Source organism: Cebus imitator, unplaced genomic scaffold, assembly GCF_001604975.1.
Source record: "Cebus imitator isolate Cc_AM_T3 unplaced genomic scaffold, Cebus_imitator-1.0 Scaffold501, whole genome shotgun sequence".
Taxonomy (NCBI): Eukaryota; Metazoa; Chordata; class Mammalia; order Primates; family Cebidae; genus Cebus; species Cebus imitator.
The window spans coordinates 946,591-972,542 of record NW_016107816.1 but is presented as its reverse complement, the minus strand read 5'-3'; the positions used below and the strand labels follow the sequence as shown (position 1 = coordinate 972,542).

Here is a 25,952-nt window from a genome sequence, read left to right as displayed (position 1 = left end):
CCAGGAGGCGGAGGTTGCGGTGAGCCGAGATCGCGCCATTGCACTCCAGCCTGGGTAACAAGAGTGAAACTCCGTCCCAAAAAAAATAATAATAAAATTTAAAAAAAAAGAAATAAAAGAAAAGTGATATTTATAAAATGCAAACAGCCAAGAAGGGCATGAAATAAAAAAGAAAAATTCATGAAATGAAAAACAAAACCACACCCACCAACCCCACGGCCCAAAAATAACCATATTTCTTGGTTCCAGAAATTTATATTCACAATCAAAAATTAAAAACTTTTTTCCACCATCTTATGAGCTGAAAAAATTAAGATTTTTATTGTGATAGTATTAGGTGAGGGAAAAAAAGAAAATTGTAAAGGTCTTTATTTTTGCAAACAAAAAACGGGAACTCAGAATACATGCTGATTTGCATCTTTTCTGTGCTACCCTCTTTTCCTGCCTCTGGACATCACTCTGAATAAGGATATAATGGTTGAAGCAGCAAGAGCCACACTGAGATCAAGAGAAAACAAACTTGAAGGCAAACAACTAACACTAAGACTAGGACACAAGAAATAAGCCAGGGTCTTCAAATTAACTCCCTGAACTGCCCAGACCGGACTTCATGTTTACATGAGGTAACAAATGCCATTTTGAAATGTCTTAGTTAAACCACTTTTTAACCACTTTTTATTGTTTTAAATGTCCTATGTAAACCACCTTTGAGTTTTGTTTACTTGCAAGTAAAAGCACCCCACTGCCAAACTGCTCTCTGAATAGGAACCCAGTGAATTTCTAATCCCACACACAGCATGCATGAGAGTATCTGTCTCCTCACACCCTTGGCTTTAAGAGGTTTTGGTCCCCATCTGTTCCTGGTGCATTCTCACTAGTGGCTACAGCCTTTTCTTCCGTAAAGTCTAGCAGCTCTTCACTAAAGAAATGGCCCATTGCTGGCCGGGTGCAGTGGCTCACGCCTATAATCCCAGTGCTTTGGGAGACCAGGGCACGCAGATCATCTGAGGTCGGGAGTTCGGGACCAACCTGACCAACATGGAGAAACCCCGTCTCTACTCAAAAGACAAAATTAGCCAGGCGTGGTGGCGCATGCCTGTAATTCCAACTACCTGGGAGGCTGATGCAGGAGAATCACTAGAACCTGGGAGGCGGAGGTTGCGGTGAGCCAAGATTGTACCATTGCACTCCAGCCTGGGCAACAAGAGTGAAACTCTGTCTCAGAAGAAAAAAAAAAAGAAATGGCCCACTGCAAAGCAGTAAGAGCAAGGCTGCTTATCATCGGCCCCCAGTATTTCATTCATTCTGCTTCGCCGATATCATCCCATATGGGCACAAGTTTCACATGGCTCCTTCCAAAAAGCAGACTCTGTCATAACAGGGCCAGAATATACTGTAATGCACGACACCAGTCCTGACTCCGCTAGACTGAGACAACCCTGAGGTGTGGAAAGACGGGCACCAGACTGGGAACAGGCTGGCCTGGCTCCCATCGGCCACTTTTGAGCTGGTTGACTAAAGACAAGTCACCTCACCTCCTGAAAGTCTGTTTCTTTGGATGTAAAAGGGTCTGGAAGCTACAGCCTAAGGTCCTTCTGAAGATTGGGACATGGTGTACTCAGGCCCTGATGCTAACCTGTCACTGACTATTATTAAAGGTATGACTTAGGCTGAGGCAAGGCCCTGGCCTCCTCAACACTGTGGTCCTTCTTTGTCCTCTTTGCCCTCTCAGCTTGTCACACTCCTGCCACCACAGCTGGCATCCTGTCAGCTCATGACAGCTGACCTGAAGAAAATTAGGCCATCCTTCTCCCCCTCTCACAGATAGGCAGCACTCCACCCAGCCCCATCACAGTGAATGGATATGATCAATGTCCAGCCAGCTGAGAGGCAGGGCACACCAGCTAATGTACAGGAAATGCCAAGGCCTGGGCTGGTATGTGCACCAAATGCATATGATTTTTCACCCAGCCAGCCTAGGTCTTGCAAGCTCCCAAAAGGCTAGTTTGGCCCAAACTACCCTCTTCCCTCTTATTCATTCTCTCCCATTGTGAATGGAATTATTGTTCTCAGTGCCTTGCTCCTCCATATACATCCACCTTCTTTGCCATATGACTTTGCATTACCTCCTACTAGAATGGGCCGGGTATACTTCCTCACCCTGACGATGTGGGGCTTCACAATGCACTTTTTGTTGGCCAAGGGAATCTTGAAGGAACTGACAGTGGGCCAGTGACAGGCCAAAGCCTTAAGAGGCTTCCAGCATTTCCACTTGCCTTCTTATGCCTCTGTGATCTGCCCAACATGAGCTGGCCCTGCATATTTGTTGCCCCTGCAGCCTGGTCTGCTGAATAAACACATGTGGAATAGACCTCAACCCATATGGAAACCTGGAGTCTGGCTTGGCCCAGTCAAGACCACCCTGGCTTATCCAAACCACACCCAACCAACAGCTGAGTGAGGGGAAAATGAACCTTTGTGGTTGTAAAGAACTGAGATCTGAGGCCAGGCATGGTGGCTCACACTTGTAATCCCAGCACTTTGGGAGGCTGAGGTGGGTGGATTACCTGAGGTCAGAAGTTTGAGACCAGCCTGACCAACATGGTGACACCCTGTCTGTACTAAAAATACAAAAATTACAGGTTGTAGTGGTGCACACCTGTAATCCCACCTCCTTGGGAGCCTGAGGTAAAAGAATTGCTTGGACCTGGGAAGTGGAGCTTGCGATGAGCCAAAATCGTGCCACTGCACTCCAGCCTGGGCAACAGAGCGAGACTCCATCTCAAAAAAAAAAAAAAAAAAAGGTCTGATCTGGATTGCCTGTTACACAGCAATATTAAGTGGCAAAATACAATATAATCATTGTAAGAGCAAATATGACTAAATTTGCCTGGAACATAATAGACAGACAATGATAAAATATTTGTGCTTATGCTAAGGAAATCTGAATCCATTTATCATTCAAACACATACAGAGCACTCCTATACATGAGGTACCAGGCGAGGCGCACAGGGTGCTGAGTAAAAAAAAACAAGGAAGTAACTAACTCCTGCAGGTGTCTTTTTGGTCAAGCATAACTCCAAGCTTCTGAAATCCCACAGGGGGAGAGGGAAGGTCTATGTTGAGAAAGTTTCTGCTCATTTCATTCATTCATTTACTATCCTGGGTTAAAACACAAAAGGCATGAAATTCAGTATCCGTGCATTTAAGTGAATTCTTGCATATATTGATAGCAGAACCTACTTTTTCTACAAATTTACTATTCACTTAAAAGACAATTGGAAACTACAAGTTATGTTTTTAAGATAAGAGGGAACAGCCAGGTGCAGTGGCTTACGCCTGTAATCCCAGCACTTTGGGAGACTGAGGCAGGCAGATCAAAAGGTCAGGAGTTTGAGACCAGCCTGGCCAAAATGGTGAAACTCCATCTCTACTAAAAATACAAAAGTTAGACAGGTGCAGTGGTGAGCGCCTATAGTCCCGGCTAGTAGGGAAGCTGAGGCAAGAGAATTGCTTGAACCTGGGAGGTAGAGGTTGTACTGAAGCGAGATCGCACCACTGTCCAGCCTGGGCGACAGAGCAAGACTTCGTCTCAAAAAAAAAAAAAAAAAAAACGGTAAGAGAGAACTTGAATCATGTTTAGTGAACTCCTTGGTTCCATTTATCTTCATTTATTTCCTGAGCACCTCTGATGACCCAGGCACATGATTTGTAACTTTGCTAGAAAGCAGCACACATCATTCCTAGTTCCAAACCCTGGCTGCCCAGGTTCAGTCACTCATCACGAATCATTTAAAGTATAGTTGACATCCCCTAGGGTCCAAAATTTAAATTTAAAAAGAAAAAAAAATAAAAACCCGTCTACAGTTTAACTCCAAAGTCTTCATTTTTACCGTTAGATTTTTATTTGATCTGCAAATGTGAAGATTCCTCCTCAGGAGGACAATGAAAAAGACAAGTTTCAACCACACGCCTTCTTACATTCACCTCCACTCAGAAAGTCATGGGAGACACACAGCTAAGAGCCTTGGCCATGAAGCCTTTCCAACGATCTTTTGAAGTCTAAATAAAATCTCTGTCCACTGGTTTGTCCTTCTTCCCACATGTATTCTCTCCCTCAGAGAACTTTGATAGATTTGCCAAGCATAATTTCTCCATCTGCGAGTCACGTTTTCTTCAGAGTCCAGTGACGTCACCCCGCCTCATGGATTGCACAAGGCTGCCCGGTATGGAGGCTAATCAGCTCTGATAACAAGAAGCATTTCTAGGATTCTAACCAGGAACTCACCAAAACGAAATACAGTCAGGAGAGCACACACGGCTACAGCTCCCTCTGCAGACACTGCTCCGAGCCCTGGACACACAAGAATTCATAGAAGAGAACTCCGGAGCCGGGATTCAGTCCCAGGCAGTCCAGGCTCAGAATCCAGGCTGCTAACCGCCTGTGCCAGCAGCCTCTGCAGCCTCTACAAAACCCCAGCCTGTGCCAGCAGCTCGAGGCTCCTCTCACCCTCCTGACCTCGCCCAGTACAATGAGGGTCCTCAGAAAAGCAACACAAAGGAAAGACCACCCTATAATTTCCTTTATTTTAGCTTTTCCCAGGAATCCTCTAATGCCACCTCCGGAGTTTTCCCTGAAGCCAAAGCAGCCTGCTTCCTCCTCTCGGGGCCTACTCACCTCTCCAGAACCAGAGAAAAAAGTAGAGCCTCTTCTAGCTCTCAGGCCCTAAGGCCCCAGAATCTCAGGAGCCTGGCGCTGCTCTCCTGAATGCTTTCATCTCTGCCCACTGAGGCCCCCTACACTGCAGATAAGGTCAGAATTGGGACAGGGTAACCACCCTTCCCAGGTAGGGAGACGCTTCACTTCCTTCCAGTCCAGTCTCTCTCCAAGGAGCTGGCTTTACATATCTATGTGGCTTTCAGCCTCTCTGAATCTTCTACTAGTGGCAGCTGGGGAGGGGGCAGGGTAGTCAAGAATGTCCCCCACCCCCCTGCCCAACCCCCATCTCTGCACCCAGTCTGGGTCAATGACAAGCTACAAATCTGGCCCAGGCCTCCACCTGGAAATCTAAAGCAAAGGATATTATTAAAGTCACAGGTTAAGGATCACTCACTCCACAGCTCCTCATTTAGAAGCCTGCAGTGGCGTCAAATGTAAACACTTCCCAAGAATGCTTTAAAACAGAGTGAGGTTTTTATTAAACGACTTAATTGAGGGCCACTTCTCATTGTGGGAAGCTTTTAAACTGATGAATAAAAGGGGCCTGGTGGTGTTTTCCAGACACTTGTTTTTAAAACCTGTCACGCAGTCATGGAGAAATGAAGCACCACTCGGGGCCCCCATGTGTGCTCCTGCTGCTAATTCTTCTGCAGAAGCAAAATACCTAATAAGATCTATTCCCCGGCACCAAGAACCTGGCATGAGAGCTTCATTCCATATTCATTTCAAGGGTCATTAGAGGCACTGGATGGGAAAAGTGGAAAAAATAAGGCTGGCCAAGAATGATCAAAATCAATGAAGAAAGACACTTTAAAACTTGAAAAGAGAGCACGACTTGAGAGAAGCACAGGCCTGATGAAACTGAGGCCTGGGGTGCTCCGCAAAGAAGACACCAGGTAAAAAGTGGTGAAATGCTGGTGCACATTACAACACACAGCCGACACCTTGAAAACACTGTGCTAAGTGAAAGAAGCCAGATGCAAAAGGCCATCTAGTGCATGAAATTTATATGAAATATCCAGACTAGGCAGTTCCACAGAAATAGAAAATAGATGAGTAGGCTAGCGAGGAGGGAGTGGCTGGGGGAAGGGAGGAATGTGGAGTGACTGCTCAAAGGGTCCAGGGTTTCCATTAAGGGGGATGAAAATGTTTTGGAATTAGATAGTGGTGATGGTTGCCCAACACTGTGAATGTACTTAGTGCCACTGCATTGTATGCTTTAAATTGGCTAAAATGGGATTTTATGCTGTATTTTACCACCAAAAAAAAAAAAATTCCAAGAACCAGAAAGATCCTTTTTCAGCTCCTAAATCAGGAGCAATCTCTTCACCTGGGTAAAATTACACATGCTACAAGTCAACATCAAATATTATTTTATTAACAGCAACTCACTGGTTGAGCTGAGATCCCATCTTCCCGGCACACCTCACAAGGACAAGTCACTGAAGCCTCATACCCATCTTCAGCTGGGCGTTACCGTCCTCACTGTCATTATCCTCATTCTACAGGTGAGGAAACTGAGATGCAACAAGGTCAAGTAGCTAACCCAGGGTCACACAACAAGTAAGGGAAACACCAAAGGTTGCACATGGAGCAGCTGTGAGTGGCTGACCTCATGCAGTCAACCACTGGGCCACACTGCCTTCCGAATCACACACCCTGCTTTGGGAACTGTTTGGAGGTCCTAGTACTATGCCCGTAACACAGACATTCTTTGACTGTTGAGTCCTAATCATTTTTAGTGTCCTTGAGTGAGTGATCACCTATGAACTGGAGCCCCTGAAAAACTCCTTCAAGGGCGGGGCACGGTGGCTCACACCTGTAATCCAAGCACTTTGGAGGCCAAGGCAGCGGATCACCTGAGGTCAGGAGCTCAAGACCAGCCTGACCAACGTGGTGAAACCCCGTCTTTAAATATTTATATGTGTGTATATATATATACATATATATATGTATATATATATACATATATATATTAAAAGACATATATACATATATAAAAATAAATATATATAAATAAATTTAATTTTTTATGTATACATATATATATATATATATAAATTTAAACATTTTTTAAAAACTCCTTCAAAAGGCATACCTTCGGAATCACACTAACATATTCACATGCATACAGCTAGTTTCACACGTGCAGATCGGAGCAACAGGACGAGATGGGAGGGTGACACAGTTACCTACCTGTCCTTTAACAGGGGAGAAAAGCAAGGTTCACAGGTCTGTAGCTACGCAGCCCCCACTTCACCGATGTCCTCCGCAGGGATTGGGTTTAACCACCCAGAGAGGCTAAGCAGTTTCACTGGTTTTAGCATGGCTATTTATATGTAAATGATGCAAGCAAGTTTCAAATGAAGTTAAGGCATGCTTAATGGAGAGAAAAGGAGCTGTTCCCACCTAAGGGGCACCTGTGGGGTAAGCCAGAGGCATCAATAAGAGCTTAAATTCCATTTTTTCCACTCAAGAAAGGAGGATCTCTGTCCCTGGCCAATAGCTCCCTTAGAAAAGAGATGTTAAAAAGAGCTACCAGTGCACACCCAGCGTGGTGGCTCACACCTATAATCCCAGCACCTGGGGAGGCCAAGGTGGGTGGATCACAAGCTCAGGAGTTCAAGACCAGCCTGACCAATATGGTGAAACCCCGTCTCTACTAAAAATACAAAAATTAGCCAGGTGTGGTGGTGGCAGGTGCCTGTAATCCCAGCTACTCCAGAAGCTAAGACAGGAGAATCGCCTGGACTCCAGAGGCAGAGGTTGCAGGGAGCCGAGATCACGCCATGCACTCCAACCTGAGTGACAGAGCAAGACTCTGTCCTCCCTACCCCCCCTGCAAATAAAAGAGCTATCACTGTCTGAGGTTCCACTTTGCCAGGGTTTCTTAGCCTTGGCTTTACTGACATTTTAAGCCAGGTAATTCTTGGGCGGGGGGGCTGTCCTCTAAATTGAAGGATAATTAGCAGCATCCCTGGCCTTGACTCATTAGATGGCAGGAGCCATCACCACCCCAGTCATAACCACCAAGAATGTCTCCAGATATTGTCAAATGTACCCCGAGGGGTGTGAGAGGGTGCCTGTTTGAGAACCACTGTACTATGTCAAAAGAGGTGTGGCTTGCCTGTATGCAGTAGGCATTACATCTATTTTACAGGTGAGGAAACAAACCTGAAATGGAAGAGGAACCAAAGAGACATCACTCCTAGTGATCATCAAATAGAGCTTCCAGTCCAATAAGTGAGACCCTCCTTCACCCCACAGTGAAAAGAATGAATTAAAATACAGGAGCTGAAACTACTTTCTTTTTTTCTGTCACCCAGGCTGGAGTGCAATGGCACGATCTCGGCTCCCTCCAATCTCCGCCTCCTGAGTTCAAGTGAAGCTGGGACTACAGGCATGCGCCCCCATACGCAGCTAATTTTTTGTATTTTTAGTAGGGACAGGGTCCCATCATGTGGGCTAGGCTGGTCTTGAACCCCTGTCCCCAAGTGATCTGCCTGCCTCGGACTCCCAAAGCGCTAGGATTACAGGCGTGAGCCACTTCACCCACCCAAAGGTGGAACTACTTTTTACTGGCTCATGTATTTAAATGTTAAACTGTGCCTCATCCTAGGACAATAGATGGTAGACTTAAACCCTACCAGGTATTTGGTCCTCAACTGCAAAGGAAATATGTTCTGCAGACCCTGATGATAAGAGCAGCCCCTAACAATACCTGGAAGTCTGAAGGGGCTCCTTTACTCACTCGGTAGTCTGCAAGCTGGGTGTAGGGATACCTTTCAAATAATAAATGCTTTAAGCAAACAAGCAAAAAATGATTCGCCATGAGAACTTGAAATGCACAGAAAACAGCACGCTTTTATCAAAAATTCTCTCCTGTTATTTTTGCAAAACACTTCCCACACACTCTTCACTCCTTAAGGATTGTCTGTTTTTCTGATTAGCGATCACTGTGGCTGCTAGAGACAGAGGAAATACAAGGATGACAAGTTTTAAAACAGTGTCTTTCTTCCTTTTATTGAGCACCTATTTTCTGCCAGACACCAGGCATACAACGTCAGTAAAGATATCTTATCTCTTTAAAGATTTGTTTGAAAGTTTATGGGAATTCCAAAAAGAAAAAGAAAAAAAAGTTTATGAGAATTCAGACACATAAACTGCATGTTCTTCTCATTGCTAAGATAAAGGCATATACAAGCCATCATTAATTTGTTGAAGAAATGAATGAGTGGGTGAGTTCAAGGAAAGAATGAAGAGCAGAAACAGCAGCTATGACTCTGTGTTTAGAGAAACGGTAGTTGTTAGCACAGCTCAGAGCTGGACCGCAAGGGTTTGAACCCTGGATTTCAGCACTTCGACAAGCTACCCATTTTCCCACGGCCTTGTTTCTCTCCCCTGTAATATGGGTCTATGATAGTACCTACCCCACAGAATTGCTACACTGAAAGCTCTAGGACAGGGCTGGAGGCAAACACTCCGGAAGCATTTGGTATTATGAGAATTACTGATCTTGGGCAGGTCTACTGGAAAGTGTCTGGCAACTCTCTCCCTCTTTTGTACCCCACCCAGCTGCCTCACACTCAGAAAGTTGGACTCAGGCCTGCAGGGAGAAGCAGTCATGCTGTCAGCAAGCCAGGCCTGGAGAATCAGCTAAGCAGTGGGTCTTATCTCCTACCCACTATTTCCCCTCTCCCCTCGTCCTACCTCCTCCTCCCACCCCACCCCAATCCCCAAAACTTATAGGTGGCCCCCGAGCAGCACAGACTTATGGCTGAGCTAGTCTGGCCACATCTGAAGCAAAGGCATTTAAGCCCCAAACCTGAAACTCAAAAGTAAAAGAAATCTTAAGTTTGGGCTGGGCACGGTGGCTCACGCCTGCAATCCCAGCACTTTGGGATACCTAGGCGGGAGGATGGAGAGAGTCTTCAGCTCAGGAGAAACCAGTCTGGTCAACATGGCAAAACCCCATTTCTACAAAACACACACAAATTAGCCAGGTATAATGGCCTGCGCCTGTGGTCCCAGCTCCCGCAGAGGCTAAAGTGGGAGGATCGCTTCAGCCTGAGCCTGGGAGGTTGAGGCTGCAGTGAGCTGCGATCATACCACTGTACTCCAGCCTGGCCAGCGGAGTGAGATTCTGTCTCAAAAAAAATAAATACAGACGGAAAGAAAGGAAGAAATCTTAACGTTGTTAAACTCCACCCTCCAATCCCTTTGCAAGCTATTTTCCTTCTCTCTTATCTCTCCATTCCTTATCGGGTCCTCTCTAGCACCTAAAGCTTTCACAGTAATCACCACTCTAAGTGAATGGTCCAGGTTTTTGATACTTGACTACGGCAAGGAGAGAGAGGCTAATCAACTTTTCAGCTGCTGCTGTGTAATTCTGAGTAAGGCACTGTTTACAGAAAGGAAGATAAAAACCACATAGGCAAAAAAAAGGTGGTGAATTAAACCTTTTTTTCATACTATCAGCTACAATAAAGTTCAAGGATATGTATTAGTTCATATGATATACTAGAACCTCTTCATGACTTTGAAAACTGGGCCATTTCTTTTTCTTTTGTAATCAAGTCAAAAGAGCTCCAGGGGGCCAGGCATGGTGACTCAGGCCTGTAATCCCAGCACTTTGGGAGGCTGAGTGGGTGAATCACAAGGTCAGGAGTTCGAGAGCAGCCTGGCCAATACGGTGAATCCCTGTCTCTACTAAAAATACAAAAATTAGCCGAGTATGATGGCACACACCTGTAGTCCCAGCTACTTGGGAGGCTGAGGCAGGAGAATCCCTTGAACCCAGGAGGCAGAGGTTGCAGTGAGCCAAGACTGTGCCACCGCCCTCCATCCTGGGCAACAGAGGGAGACTCCATCTGTGGGGGGAGGGTGGTGGAAAGCCCCAGTGTTCCAAGTCTGACAGTCCAGGCTAGAATCCCCAAACTCCCAGCCTTACAGAGGACGGAGTCCTCACTTGGAAAATAGGACTAACAACACTCCCATCACAGGATCCCTGGAAAGTTCTGGTCACAATCATTCCTCTTCTCTATGTGGACTATAAATTTGTAACGGAAAGCAGAGAGCCTCTTCTGAATACAATGAAACACAAAGATAGAAAACTAAGGGGAGAGATAAAAAACGAGAATTCTTGAGGCCAAAACTACAGGTTACCTTACCTCAATCCTCCAGCAAAGAGATAAGTAACAGGGAAAGATTATTAATAATCAAGGAGCTTTACAGACCTAAAACACTACAAAGCAATGACCTGAACAATTACCTACTCTACCAAAGCAAAGCAGAAATCCCTGTGATTGGGCAGCAGGGAAGAAAGTCTGCCTTGTAAACAAAGAGGCCTCTGGGCAGGCTGGCAGAAATATTTCATGTTCATAACAAATGCTCTGTGCACTAATCCCAAACACTCTAACTCCATGACGACCCTCCAGTAAGTCCCTAGAAATGCTCCCTGGAGCTGAGCCTTCTCGGGCTGAAATATTCAGCTAGTGCCCATTGTAGTAATGAACATTCATTCACTAACCCTGTTTTAAACTCATCTCTAATTATAACTCCATATGGCCTCTAAGCCCTTACTACCTGTAATTTTAAGAACTTGAGGTAATTACTATGCAGCAAAGTTTTGTTTCTGTCGCAAGCGCTTCATAAACAAGAACTGGACGTGCACAGCTCTGTTTTACTCCAGAATGCCCAACGCTAAATTTTGTTTTTAATCTCTTATCCAACAACCAATTATCTACAGAAACTAAGAGGTTTCCAGAACTTGAAGAAAGGTGGAAATCACATCTCTCTATCTAGGATAAGGGATCTGTTCAAGCCTTTCTGGAAAGCCTAATCTACCCTCTTTTTTTAAGACACCTAGAAAAGCAGCAGTCCATAAAATTTCCCTTGGAATCACAAGATTGCAATGGTCTTTAGCGTAATACCTTCTCCTTAGGTCTGAATTGAGTTACTATTTTCCTCTACCTCATCTAGTAGAGGAAGATCTGAATTGAGTTACTATTTTCCTCTACTAGATGAGGTAGAGGAAAATAGTAACTCAATTCAGACTTAAGGAGACTGTGATGTTAAAAAATAAACAAGACACTGAGAACACAATTTCTTAATCAGCTCTGCTTAAGAGGAGCAAGAAGCCGTACAAAGAACTTAGCTCTGTATTCAGACAGACCAGAGTACTCTCCAACTTCAACTCTGCCATTTTCACTTTGTTAAAGACAGGGTCTCACTCTATCACCCAGGCTGGAGTGCAGTGCCATGATCGTGGTTCACTGCAGCCTCAACCTCCTAGGATCAAGCCATCCTCCCATCTCAACCTCCGGAGTAGCTGGGACCACAGGCATGCGCCACCACACCAGGCTAATTTCTGTATTTTTTGTAGAGGCGACATTTCACCATGTTGTCCAGGCTGGTCTTGTCCTCGTGGGCTCAAGCGATCCACGTGCCTTAGCCTCCCAAAGCACTGGGATTACAGATATGAGAACGTTGCCACTGTCAAGCACTATGCCCCTCTCCAGGATTCAGCACCTCCTTGGGCCTCAGTTTCCTCATCTGTAAAATGAGGTCACTGCCACCTGCCTCTCAGGAATGTATAGGGTTTACAGCAATGAAAGCAAAGTGCTGAGCATGCTACCTGGCACTTGACAGGCAGCCAATAAACAAATAGTAGCTATTCTTATAACCATGAGGTTATTAGCCCTATGGGTCAGCAATTTGGAAACCACCTTCCCAAGGGAAAAACAGTGTGAAGTCCAGTTTTCAGTCTACCCAAGGAAGCCCAATCCAAAGGGACCATGATGAGGAACCAATGTCTGCCCATTGGCTGGAGCCACAGACACAAACCAAGCCACTTGCTCCAAAAAGTAGGGCAGCTGCTGCTTTCACACTGCGCTTCGTATTCTCCTTCCAGTTCTGTTGTGGAGGTAGCCACTACTAAGCTTACGTTACCACTTACTAACGTGCCAAAAATGGATCCAGCCACATGCTCCGTCAGCTTCCCACCCCCGCGAAGCACTCTTGTTCGGCAGACTCCAGAAGCAAAAGGCACCTACCAGAATCTGGTCTCTGCCTCCACCTCCCACCTCTCCTCTGCATGACGGGTACCTGCACCCTTCCCACTCCTGGAGTCAGACATATCCAAAATCAGTCCTTTGGTGGAGGGGCCTAATAAAATAAGCTTTAACATAAACCCAAGTAAAGCATGTCTAATGCCTGCTGTGCCAGTGAATTGAGGAGGCATCTACCCAGGTGAACCTAGCCAGGTTCCCCACAGGCCACTGTGTTCCTCTTGATTAGAAAAGTTCCTAACTTACTGCAGCCCATGGTTTACATCCCCACCTGACTTCAGGCTCCTTAAGGCAGGCACCTTATTCTGTTTACCACCAACTCTGAGTAATACATAGCTTTTGCTAGTATAGGGGCTTCAAAAGATTTTGTTTGGCCGGGCTTGGTGGCTCACACCTATAATTCCAGCACTTTGGGAGGCCAAGGCAGGCAATCACCTGAGGTCGGGAGTTCAAGACCAGCCTGGCCAACATAGTGAACCCCATCTCTACTAAAAATACAAAAATAAACCGAGTGTGGTGCTGGGCGCCCGTAATCGCAGCTACTCGGGAGGCTAAGGCAAGGAGGATTGTTTGAACCTGGGAGGCAGAGGTTGCAGTGAGCCAAGATCACAGCACTGCACTCCAGCCTGGGCGACAGAGTGAGACTCCATCCCAGAAAAAAAAACAAAAACAAAAACAAAAAAAAACCCACCTTACTGTGAATTTAAGATGAAGCACTATCTCCCCAAGGATACTGGCTTGAGGGATGGAGGAAGGTGCATGGAGAGAGCAGTAAAGGGGGTTGAAACCGGGACACTGGGCTGAAAACAGCAAGCTTCCCACCTCGGTAAACGTCTGTGAATCCCGGTGCTATTTCCATTCCCCACCCCATTCCTTTTTTTTTTCTTTTCCATTTTCAGGGTTTTCATAACTGGTTTCTTGATAACAGCAATGTCACAGGCCTGAAAAAAGTAAACACTTGGTCATTCAGAGAAAATGATCCAATTTTCAGTTTCCCTTGAACTTCGTTTTTCTGCTCTGATGCCAGCCTCTCAGCCACGCCACCGCCCTTTAGGGCTGAGATCAGAAGAGGAAAAGAAAGGAAAACCATAAAATCAGTTGGACATTTTTTAAAGATCAATGGCATCTCTTAGATAAATGGGTTTCAGGAGGAAAGAGATTTAGGAGGCCATTAAATTTCTTTAACTCTCCCTCACCCATCAGCACAAGCAAATTAAACAAGGAAAAAAAAAAAAAAAAGGAAGCCAGCAGGGCAGTCAGTTCTTAACACAAACCAAAGATCTTTTCTGGCTGCTGTATCCCCTTTTCCTAAATGAAAAAGTCCCTCACTCTTTCTTCATATTTTTCTTCACTTATTTTCATCTAATCACTTTAGGATATTAGAGCTGCTACTCCAAAGTGAGAAACTGCAATAAATGTGCCTAGGCCCACATTTACATACACTTTTTTTTAGGGGGGTTAGAGCCTATTATTACATTCACAGTGTAACTATTGCTGTTGAGGTGTGACTTTTCAGACACCATGAGTTCAACAGCATCCTCAAATAAGCATTTTTTTTTTCCAGTTGAGACGAGATATGCAAGTTAACATATCATTTAATAATATGGCTTCATAGCCTGGCCTCATGGCCACACCTACAAGCCCAGCACTTTGGGAGGCCAAGGCAGGCAGATCACAAGGTTAGGAGTTCAAGACGAGCCTGACCAACATGGTGAAACCCCGTCTCTACTAAAAACGCAAAAAAAATGAGCCTGGCATGGTGGTGAGTGCCTGTAGTCCCAGCTGTTTGGGAGGCTGAGGCAGAAGAATTGCCTGAACCTGGGAGGCGGAGGTTGCAGTGAGCAAAGATCGTGCCACTGCACTCCAGCCTGGGCAACAGAGTGAGGCCCTGTCTCAAAATAATAATATGGCTTCGTGTTGTTGGCATGGTCTCACACGCACACGCATACAGACAAAACAGAAGGAAAACACTTTCCATATGGTCTTGCTCCCGAAAGGGTGATGATTCGGGCCAGGGGACACCCTGTGAGAACATGTGCTCTATGTAACCTCCATTTCAAGCCAGAGCCAAGACAGTGAAGACAGCTCCCGCAGTGTGCACACCTCCAGCAAGTGAATACAGCAGAAGCAGCAGGCCATGGTAGTGGAAGGTGGGGAAGAGAGAGAAAACCAAGTGGGCAAAATTATGTCATTTTTTAATTTTTCAAAATGAATGTTCTTTGGACTTACATTAGGGGCTAGAAATGAACATAAGTGTTCTTTCACCTCTGCAAGCCATTCTTGAAAGGATGTCATCCCACTGCTAATAAAAATACAATATGGGCCAGGCACAGTGGCTCATGCCTGTTAATCCCAGTGCTTTGAGAGGCTGAGGTGGGTGGATCACCTGAGATCAGGAGTTCGAGACCAGCCTGGCCAATATGGTGAACCCTGTGTCTACTAAAAATAGAAAAAAGTAGCTGGGCTTGGTAGCAAGCGACTGTAATCCCAGCTATTTGGGACTGTAATCCCAGCTATTTGGGAGGCTGAGGCAGGAGAATCACTTGAACCAGGGAGGTGGAGATTGCTGTAAGCCAAGATCTCACCATTGCACTCCAGCCTGGGCGACAAGAGTGAAACTCCGTCTCAAAATAAGAGAGAGAGAGAGACAGAGAGAGAGAGAGAGAAGGCCACCCCCTAAGAAAAACTTAAAACCACCGATCTGTGGCCAGGTAGCAACATTAGGGTGGAAATCTAATACAAATATCATACTTGGGGACAAAAGTAAATTAACCAAATCCCTGGAGACTATCACATTACTAACAAGGGCAGTGAAAACACATTTTCTTAATAAAATATATGATCTAATTCAGCCAATGTAAGCATGGCTACATTTTCCTTTCTCTTACTTCTCTATCATTTTCTAATTTATGTGACAGGTGTCTGAGGTGTGATACTATACACTGTTTCTTCTACAGGGCTTGATCATACTTCCAAAATAAGTTTGATCTACAAAAACACACCTATATTAACACAAATAATCAACCACAAAACCTTAAGGATGTTGATAGCTTTGGCTTCTTGAAAAATTCCCCACATTTATGCAACTCCATCATCTACGTGGGGTAGTCTCAGGGGCGGTCTCCAAGAGCTGATCAAATCCTAAAGTATTTTTTCTCCTTTTAATCTGAAATTATTTCCGATTATGACAAGTCAAATTATCAACTGGTTTTCCCTGGATAAGACAACGCTGTATTATAACCTTGACCCTGGCAAGGACTCTTTGGTTCTAATGCCTACACTGCCACCTCCTTGGCAGAAAGTGCCCGGAAGTATTGACTGTAAACAGAGAGGTAGAAACAAAGGGAACTTCAATAAAGGCACCATCTGCTGTCTAAAGTTGGAAAGCACCAACCAACAGGTTCTTCAGGTGGAGAGGTAGATTAGGGAAGATTCAAGAGGGCCTGAGTTGAGTTCCAGATCAGGACTGATCTTTAGCCTTCCGAAGAGTGGCTGGAGGGAGCAACCCTCAAAGGTGAGGTTTTCAAACTTGCCTGCACATGAGAATCACCTGGTGCGTTTTAAAAATTCTATTCTCCAGGCTGCGACCCAGGTCAGCCGAATCCACATCTCTGGGAGTGGGACACAGGCACCAGTATTTTTAAAAATTTTAAAATTCTCCAGACGTGCGGCCAAGTTTGAGATCCAACGCCCGCAAAAGCATTCCCAGCGACCTTTGAGCAACGTTTTGAGCGGCATAAGCAGAGTTAGGAAAGCAGCTGCCTTCGGGTGAAGGGAAACACACAAAGCAAATATACAAAGTTTCAAAAATCCTGTGTAACTAACTCCATCATGACAGCCAAGTACCTGTCTAGAGGCCAAACAGTGATGCAACTTGGAAAATCCCGGGAGAGCGAGAGCGTGTGCTCCAAGTGAGGCGGGGGCTTTCGGGGATGATCTGCCTCACGTGGAGGATCGGGAGAGAGGCCGCCCGCCTTTCTTTCCAGGGGATGGTCTGGCGGGGCACGCCGACGGCTTAGGAACGAGAGGATAGGTCGGGGACTGCTCCGCGTGGGTCTCTCCCAGCTGTCACTCGAGCCGGACGGCGCAGGCAGGGATGCGAAGGCAGAGAGCCCCTCTTCACGAAAGGGAGGTCCTGCAGACCCCGCTCCGAGGCGGGTTCCCCGGGGATCGCCCGCATCTGTTCTGCGCCTGCCCTCGGCGGGGCGCCGCGCGGCGCGGGAGTCCGTGTCGCACCTTCCCGCCCGAGGACCAGCGCGGCGCGGGACACGGAGGGCGGGCGCGCAGGCTGAGCGCGGCACACCTGGCGGAGCCCGAACCCCTGAAGGTCCCGCCGCCCTAGGCGGCCCCTCGGCCCCGGAGCCCGGCTCCCGACGCACACCCGCCCCGCTGCCGCCCGGAGCTCACTCACCGCCGCCGCCGCCGCCTCCCGCGTCCAGCTCCCGCCGCAGCCAGCAGAGCCCGGCCGGAGTGCAGGGGCCGCGGCGCCGCCAGGAGGCCGAGCGAGCCCGCGCCCCGCCCCGCAGCCGCCGCCCGCCCTCCCGGGAGGAGGGGCAGCGGCCGACCGGGGGCCTAGACCCGCCGGGGCTGCGGCGGGCCCGACCCTCCTTTCGATCCGCCCGCGGCCGGTCGGGACGAAGCTCCCCTAGCACCCCCGAACCCCCCGCCCTCCCCGGGCCGCGCTTACACCTCACCCTTTCCCAGAACCGCTGGTCCTTCCACCTCCCCTCCGCCGTCACCGGGTACTTTCTTCTCGCAGCCTTGGCCTCTCCAAATTCCCGGACTCCAGGAAGCCCTCGCTATTTCGCACTCAGTTTACCCCTTTCCCTTCTGCTCAGCCTTTTTTCCCTCACTGTTAGAAACTTAAGGGATAGCGTTCTTCTACCACAGCAAACCCGCACCTGTTTATTGAGCACCTACTATGTCTGGACACTGGTGGGAGGTATAAGATTGTAATTCCACTTGCCCGGTAGGAGGAAGGTGAGGCGTCTCATAAGGTCACACAGCTGGTGGTAGTAGGGCTGGAATTCGAAGCCAGTTTTTAGGTCCTTGTTTAGACCCAGCCCGTGGTAAGCTGCAGCATGCCTCTCTAGCTGTGAGAACTTGGGGAAAGTGTTATAGTTCTAAACCCCAGTTTCCTCATCTGTAAAATGAAGAGCTGGATACTCGACCAAGCTACAAGGATTCCCTGAGAAAACAACCTGTACTTTTTTTTTTTTTTTTTTTTTTTTTAGGCTTTATGTCTCAATTTTAATGTAGTGATTTCTTCTCTTTATTTTTTTTGAGACGGAGTCTCCCTTTTGCACAGACTGGAGTGCAGTAGCGCGATCACTGCTCACTGCAGCCTCCGCCGCCCCGTTCAAGCAATTCTCATGCCTCAGCCTCCCGAGTAGCTAGGTTTACAGGCGTGCACCACCACGCCCGGCTAATTTTTGTGTTTTTAGTAGAGACAGGGTTTCACCACGTTGGTCAGTCTGGTCTCTAACTCCTGCTCTCATGTGACCCCCGACCCCCACCCCGCCTTGGCCTCCCAAAGTGCTGAGATTACGGGCATGAGCCACTTCGCCCGGCCCAAGCTGTACTTAATACGTATTTGCTGACATATTGAATGAAATAGACCCTTGAACATTTAATAATTCGAAACAATATATAAGGACTTCAAAAAGTATTAGGTTGGTGCAAAAGTAATTGCAGTTTCAATGGGAAAAACCACAGTTACTTTTGCTCCAACCTAATAATGATTTATTGCCAGGAAAGAAAAAAAAATGCTACTTATCCCAAGCAGGCCGCATGGTCAAGGGAGTCTTTTGGAGGAAGCGGGATTGGGCTATTCTAGAGCTAGCGGGTCTAGATACAATGAGTTGGAGAAAACAGCCAAGGTGGTAGGTGTATGAACAGCAACCAGAGGGTGGACGAGCTTTTCTGAGCAGAGGCTGCCTGGGGCAGTGTGCACATGCTAGAAAGGGGGATAAAGGCCGAGGCAGTGGATTACTTGAGCACAGAAATTTAAGATCAGCCTAAGCAACATAGGGAAGCCCTGTCTCTACAAAAAAAAAAAAAATAACAAAAATTAGGTAGGCATGGTGGTGTATGCCTGTAGTCCCAGCTACTCAGGAGGCTGAGGTGGGAGATCAATTGAGCCTGGGAGTTTGAGGCTGCAGCGAGCTGTGACTGCCCCACTGGACTCCAGCCTGAGTAACAGAATGAGACTTTATCTCAAAAAAAAGAAAGAGAAAGGGAAGGGAAAAGAAGAGGGAAGGGGGAAGGGCTCTTTCCTGGAACACTAGATGTCTTAGTGACCAGAGGGAGTGGAAATGGCAAAGACAAAGCTATGGTTTCCAGGCTAGGTGCCTTGGAGCGTCAGAAATAGGAACAATAGGGAAAGAGGCTGCTTTTCAGGAGAGCTGCTGAAGGTTCTGTGGAGCATGAAGTAATGGTGGAACTTCTCAGTGGAAATACCCTGGCACGCAGCTGGGGAGTGGAGGGATGTCTCTGGGCAGCATCCATGTGGAGGGTGAGCGGAGAGTGAGAGCTGGACCAGGAGCCAGGAAGGGAGAGTGCAGTGCCTTCACTTAGGGTGGAGGAAGCCGAGGGCATCAACCAAGGGAGGAAGGGGAAGCTGAGAGCTATCAGGATGGAAGCCCAAGGATGAGGGGCTCCTGGAGGAGGGTGTCACTAATCCACTTGTCACGTGGGCCCTTCCAAGGATCTGTAGAGAGTGTGCACTGAGGAAATATTTGTTAACTGTCAAAAAAGCATTTCCCCTCCCATACAGATATTTTACTGATGACAAAAATAAGGGGAGCCGTTGGAGACAAAGACAGAGGCGGAAGAGATTGGCTACCAGAGACACTGCTTTCGAGCCTCCTATTGTCAAGGCAAATTCTCAAGTCCTTCCAACATCAGCCTAAAGCAAACATTTCCAGGAAACACTTCTGAAAAGCACCTGTTTCTTTATTTTTATTTAAGTTACTCTGGCTCTCTTAATTGCGGTTTTGAGCCTGTAGAAAGATTTGGGGGGTAGCAGGGGGACCAATGGCAGCAGCAACTTGCCAAAGAGAAATTTCCAGGAGGATGAGTAGAAGAAAATCACCGCTTTTCTCCTCCAGATTTTCTTTGACTGAAATGGAGACGCTATTTTGATTGTGAAGAAAGATAGGACTGGGAAGAGCACCTGGGAAGAGGGCTTTTGCTCAGTCACTGGGAAACAGGCTGCCTTAATATGGGTTGCCCTGAAGGGGGAGCCTGTGATAAGACTTGCCTGCAGGTGGCGTATTTAGGGTGACCCCTCGAAGCAGGAGAGAAGGAGCTGGAAGAACGGGACAGGGAAGGAGGAAAGGCCAGTATAGGGTGTGTTAATGAGAGCGGTGCTATGTGCAGGGGGGCCGATTCCCCTGGTACCTACTAGGAAGATGCTGAATGCCCCCCAGAATGGACAACCTGAAGCTCAGGGAGCGGGAGTATTTTTCCAAGTCTCCAGCAAAGACTGCTCCTGTGTCCCTTACCCCGACTTCTAGGCTACCCGCCTCCCATGCTGAGAGGGCTCCTTGGAACAAAAGTGCTCACTTGGGATGGAAAGGTGTCAGCACAAAGTTGGTCTGAGTTTACAGGGAGCTGTCCCAGCATCTACAGCTTCTGTGCCACCTGGCTGTTACAGTGCACAGGCTCCTCCAGGACCTGGTTCCTACATCATTCCACAGCCAGCAGCTTCTCCTGGCACTGTCCTTCCACTCCAAGCTGTTGCGTGGTGGAGCAACTCCACCAAGACACTGCTTCCCCATGAACAGCTCTCCCCAGAACCCCAGAGGTCAGATTTCCTGCAGGCTCCATGGGTGTGGCACCATAGAAACTTATTTGCCCTCCAGTGAGACCGGGCCGTGTCCTCTCCAATAAGATCTGGCTCTGAGCAAGGGGAAGAGGGGAGACTAATTCCTTGGGTGCTCAGTCTCACTTTTGGGCTTTGCCCACTTCCCACATGAAATGAAGAATCTCAGGCTTCAACGGGTCACTTTTCAAAGTGTTCACTCCTACAAGTGTTGCGGGAGGAGACTTCATACATCAAACAATCATATTAAGTTTCTGTTTGAACTTCTAGAGCCCCTTGGGCAGGCAACCTTGCTAAGCCTATGGAAAAAGAATCAAATCCCTTGGCAGGGTGTGGAAAGCCCGTCAAAACCTGGCCCAGACTGTCAAATGAGTCAATGAGAGGACTATGCCCCTAGCCCCCCATCCATACTCTGGGCCTGCTGTCAAAGTTTCTTCCTCTAAAACACTCTTCCCTCTTGCTCTTTAAAGGTTTAGCTAAAGTTCCTCCTCCTCTAAGAAATCCTCCTCCATCCTCCCTTTCTGCCTTGTGGGGTGTTTTATCACAGCACCTATCTACTTATAATTCAGCCTTCCCACACACTGTGAGTTTCTTAACTGAAAGGAATGGGTCAGATTCCTCCCTGAGTCTCTAGCCACTAGCACATAGCAGGTGTTCAGTAAATGTTTGATGAATGAATGAATGAGCATGTGCTAGTCAGCGCGCGCACACATAGTCAGGAAATGCCACTGTGGAACAAGTTCTGAGATGAAGCTCACCTCTTGTGGCCAGGACAGAGACTGGCCCAGCCCATCTGAATTCCAATAAAACTTGCCCCGTGGCCTGGGACTAGTAACCTAATCTCTGTAGCCTGGGTACCTGGGCCTGCAAAGAGAGGTGATATTTCCATGCCCCATAGCAGAAGAGGTGAGACCTAACTAACAGTCAACGGTCTGGCTGGGCACAGTGGCTCACACCTGTAATGCCGGCACTTTGGGAGGCTGAGGCAGACAGATCACCTGAGGTCAGGAGTTCAAGAACAGCCTGACCAACATGGTGAAACCCCATCTCTACTAAAAATACAAAATTAGCTGGTGTGGTGGCAGGCACCTGAATCCCAGACACTCAGAAGGCTTAGACAAGAGAATCACTTGAACCCAGGAGGCAGAGGTTGCAGTGAGCTGAGATCGCGCCACTGTACTCCAGCCTGGGCAAGAAGAACAAAACTCCATCTTAAAAAAACAAAACAAAAAAAACAGTAAATGGTCTTAAGAAGCCTTTGGAAAAATCATTGTGCATGTGGATAGAATGGAGGACGGGGATGAAACCCAGTGTACCATTGCACATCCTTATTCTGTGGGAGACAAGATCAACTGCTACTTTTTAAAAATTCTCGCTAAAGGTAGCCCACTCCATGATATAGGTGGAAATGTTGAAAGAGGAGTAAAGTTTCTCAGTAAGAGAAAATCATCAAATAGCTTGGGTTTGACTCCATGCTACTCCTCCAGAATTTGCCCTAAGAGGAACACAGATTCCTCCCACAGATATTTCAACAGGCAAGGTAAATGAAAAATCAGGAGAGAACCGATTGCAACATCAGAGAGATCCAGCACAGTCAAAAGAATTTTAGATACATTTTGTGGTCGGTTGGATCCAGGGTGGACCCCAGCCTGGCTTGAGTTTCTAGAAGCGTGGACTTCCTTTCTTGGAGACTGAAGAACTTTGTGTAGGAATGTCAAAGCTCTGCTGACCAGTGGAAGGAAGAATTATCCAGAAACTAGGCAAATTTACACTCACCGTCCCCTCAGCCATGCCCAAAACACCAACAAATACTAATTCAATAAATATGCACATATTCAGTGTTATCATGAACGTGTCCCTGGCTATGTTGAAAGAACTCTAAAATTGAAAAGACCCGTTTGAACCACGCTTTGGGCAAAGTCAGGATCTGGGCAAAGTCCAATTCCAAGATTTAAAACAAAACCTTAGCCAAGTATGGTGGCTCACGCCTGTAGTCTCAACACTTTGGGAGGCTGAGGAAGGCACGTCACTTGAACTCAGGAGTTTAGGACCAGCCTGGGCAACATAGTGAAACCCTGCCTCTACAGAAAATATTTTAAAAGTAGTCATGCATGGTGGCTCACACAGGTAGTCCCAGCTACGCAGGAGGCTGAGATGGGAAGATGACCTGACCCATGAGCACGAGGCTACAATAAGCTAAGATTATGTCACTGCACTCCAGCCTGGGTGACAGAGCAAGATCCTGTCTCAGAAAAAGAGAAAGGAAAAAAAAAAAAAAAAAAAAAAAACCTTGAAACATTTCAAAAATTTTGATTCTGTGGGTTGCATTTTATTTGTAGCAAATTAATCAACCATTCTTTGGTTTGAATGATTTGGCTAGAGATGATCTAAGGCATCTTGAGTGACATGTTCTCAGATTATATTCAGACCAGTTGGACAACAAATGAGACCATAGAAATGTTTTAAAATTCTGCATTTTTGTTCATTTCAGCCTGCCAGAGTCTTCTAGTAAGGGATTTCTCCTTTCAGAACACATTTTTCTTGGATATGTCTAAAGCAACAGCAGAAACTGGGACTCTTTGGTGGCTAGGGCTGAAATAATGTAAACTCAAATGTAGTCTTGCAGAAGTAGATACAATTTATTTTCATAGAAAAGTAGATACAATTTATTTTCATAGAACTTAAGTGTATGGGTTTTTTGTTTTGTTTTGTTTTTTGAGACGAAGTTTTGCTCTGTTGCCAGGCTGGAGTGCAGTGATCTGATTTCAGCTCACTGCAACCTCCGCCTTCAGGGTTCAAGCGATTCTCCTGCCTCAGCTTCCTAAGTAGCTAGGACTACAGGTGCGTGCCTCCACGCCTGGCTAACTAACTTTTTGTATTTTAGTAGAGATGGGGTTTCACCATGTTGGCCAGGATGGTCTCAATCTCCTGACCTTGTGATCCACCCACCTCGGCCTCCCAAAATGCTGGGATTACAGGCATGCGCCACTGCACCTAGCCTAAGTGTAAGGTTTTTTGAGTTGGTCTGTGCAAGAGCAGATTGAAGTCAACAAACTGGTGATTCCTTCAACTTATAGCCCTACAGTCAAGGTAACAGTGATTACAGGAGGAAACTTGGATTTCTTGGGCATTTTGAAGAATTTCATATTCAACATTTAAATTTCAGAACAAGCCTGAGCGACATGGCAAAACCCCGTCTCTACAAAAAATACAAAAATTAGCCCAGCTTGCGGTGTACACCTGTGGTCCCGGCTACCCAGGAGGCTGAAGTGGGAGGACTGCTTGAGCCCAGGAGGCAGAGGTTGCAGTGGGCCATGATCACACTACTGCACTCCAGCCTCGGTGACAGAACTGAGACCCCATCTCAAAAATAAATTAATTAATTAAAAAAATGAAAATTAATTTCAGAACAACCCCTCAGGTACAGGTTCTTATCCTCAGTTTATGGCTAAAGAAAATGGATAAACTTATTTATTATTGATAAATAAATAGAGAAGCGGAGACTGAGGCCTGGCTGTGTCAGAACCAGAGCTTTGCTATAGAGACGCAGGACCTCAAACAGAAAGGCATCTAAGGGATCATTATCCCAAGCCTTGCTTCCCTCATTTCAGACCACAGTTGGCTTTATCCTTGACAGCTCCTGCCGGAAGCTAAGGGACATCAGAGCCTCTGGCAGCCACAAGGAGTTTTCAGATGAGTGATTTTCCTGGGAGTCTCCAACTGTGTGCTTAAGTCTTGCAACCAGCAAGTGGAGGTGACTGCCTTTTCCAAGCCCTGCCCTGTACCTGTGGAATGAGCAATGACCTGTCCCCTCCTGCCTGATACCTCAGTCTCTTTCAACACAAGTTCCCTTCCATGAAATTCAAGGACATGGAGATTGGCATCCACATGCCTTTCCCTTGTCAAAAGGACTCTGGAGTTTGTGTCAATATGAGGAAGATGACTTTCCAAATATGGGTATCTGTTTGGAAAAAGGGAAGAGTGAGAGAGACCGCCGCGGTTTGTGTGACTCAACCATAGTAAGCTCTGCTTGCCAGAGGTGCCGGGACGGAACTGAGCTGGGGCCACAGGGGCCAGCAAAGCCCAGGGGAAAAGCCTCACATTGAGGAGGCTCTAGATTCACTCCAGATCTCTTAGGGCCAATGCTTCCTTTTCTCTGAGGCCTCCAATCCACTGCGTCTCTGAAATATCAGGAATTGGGCTGACCATCTTTAAATCGAACATTAGAAAAGCACTGGAGGCTGGACGTGGAGGCTCACGCCTGTAATCCCAGCACTTTGGGAGGCTGAGGCAGGAGATTCATTTGAGCCCAGGAGTTCAAGATCAGCCTGGGGAACAAAGCGAGACCCTGTCTCTACAAAAAACTTAAAATTAACCAAGAATGGTGGTGCATGCCTTTAGTCCCAGCTACTCAGAAGACTGAAATGGGAGGATCCCTTGAGCCAGGAATTCAAGGCTGCAGTGAGCCAAAATCACGCCACTGCCCTCCAGCCTGGGTGACAAAGCGGGACCCTCCCGTCTCTAAAAAAAACAAAAACAAAACAAAAAAGAAAGGCACTGGGTGTTTGGATGAAAGACTAGATGCTCAAAAATGTCTGAGTAGGCAACACAGAAAAATTTGTATGTAGCTCAATGAAGCAGGATAGAGCCTACCTTGAACCATTTGCAGGGGACAGGGGAATGATAAGGAAAAATTAGGCATCATTATTGCCAGGGCAGGGTGTACACATCATGAGAATATTTCAATGCTATCTTAATAGGAACAGGATAATTTTTAGTAATATTCAAACATATACCCTTAATGTAATTTTTTTTCTTTTTGTGAGACAATGTCTCACTCTGTCACCCAGGCTGGAGTACAGTGGCATGATCTTGGCTCACTGCAACGCTCACCTCCCGGCTTCAAGCAATTCTCCTGTCTCAGCCTCCCGAGTAGCTGGGACTACAGGCGCCCACCACCATGTCCGGCTAATTTTTGTATTTTTAGTAGAGGTGGGGTTTCACCATATTGGTCAGGCTGGTCTCAAACTTCTGACCTCAGGTGATCCGCCCATCTTGACTTCCCAAAGTGCTGGGATTACAGGCGTGAGCCACTGTGCCTGGCCGGTTTTCCTTCTTTTTTGGAGACAAAGTCTCACTCTGTCACCCAGGCTGGAGTGCACCGGCGCGATCTCTGCTCACTGCACCCTCAACCTCCTGAGTTCAAGCAATTCTTCTGCCTCAGCCTCCCACATAGCTGGGATTACAGGTACGCAAAACCATGCCCAGGTAATTTTTGTATTTTTAGTAGAGACAGGTTTTCACCACGTTGGCCAGGCTGGTCTCCAACTCCTGACC

At 46.9% G+C, this 25,952-nt stretch overlaps 1 protein-coding gene across 2 annotated transcripts in view; it reads right to left on the bottom strand.

Annotated features, from left to right (window-relative positions):
- Positions 1-17,268, bottom strand: part of CGNL1 (cingulin like 1) — a 177,484-nt gene extending 160,216 nt beyond the window's left edge. The window contains exon 1 of one of the 2 annotated variants that reach the window (XM_017513799.2): positions 17,202-17,268. The gene's annotated coding sequence lies outside the window, so the exon portion shown is untranslated. The remainder of the gene's footprint in view (positions 1-17,201) is intronic. The other variant, XM_017513800.2, reaches the window with a different exon arrangement.
- Positions 17,269-25,952: the final 8,684 nt, after the last annotated feature.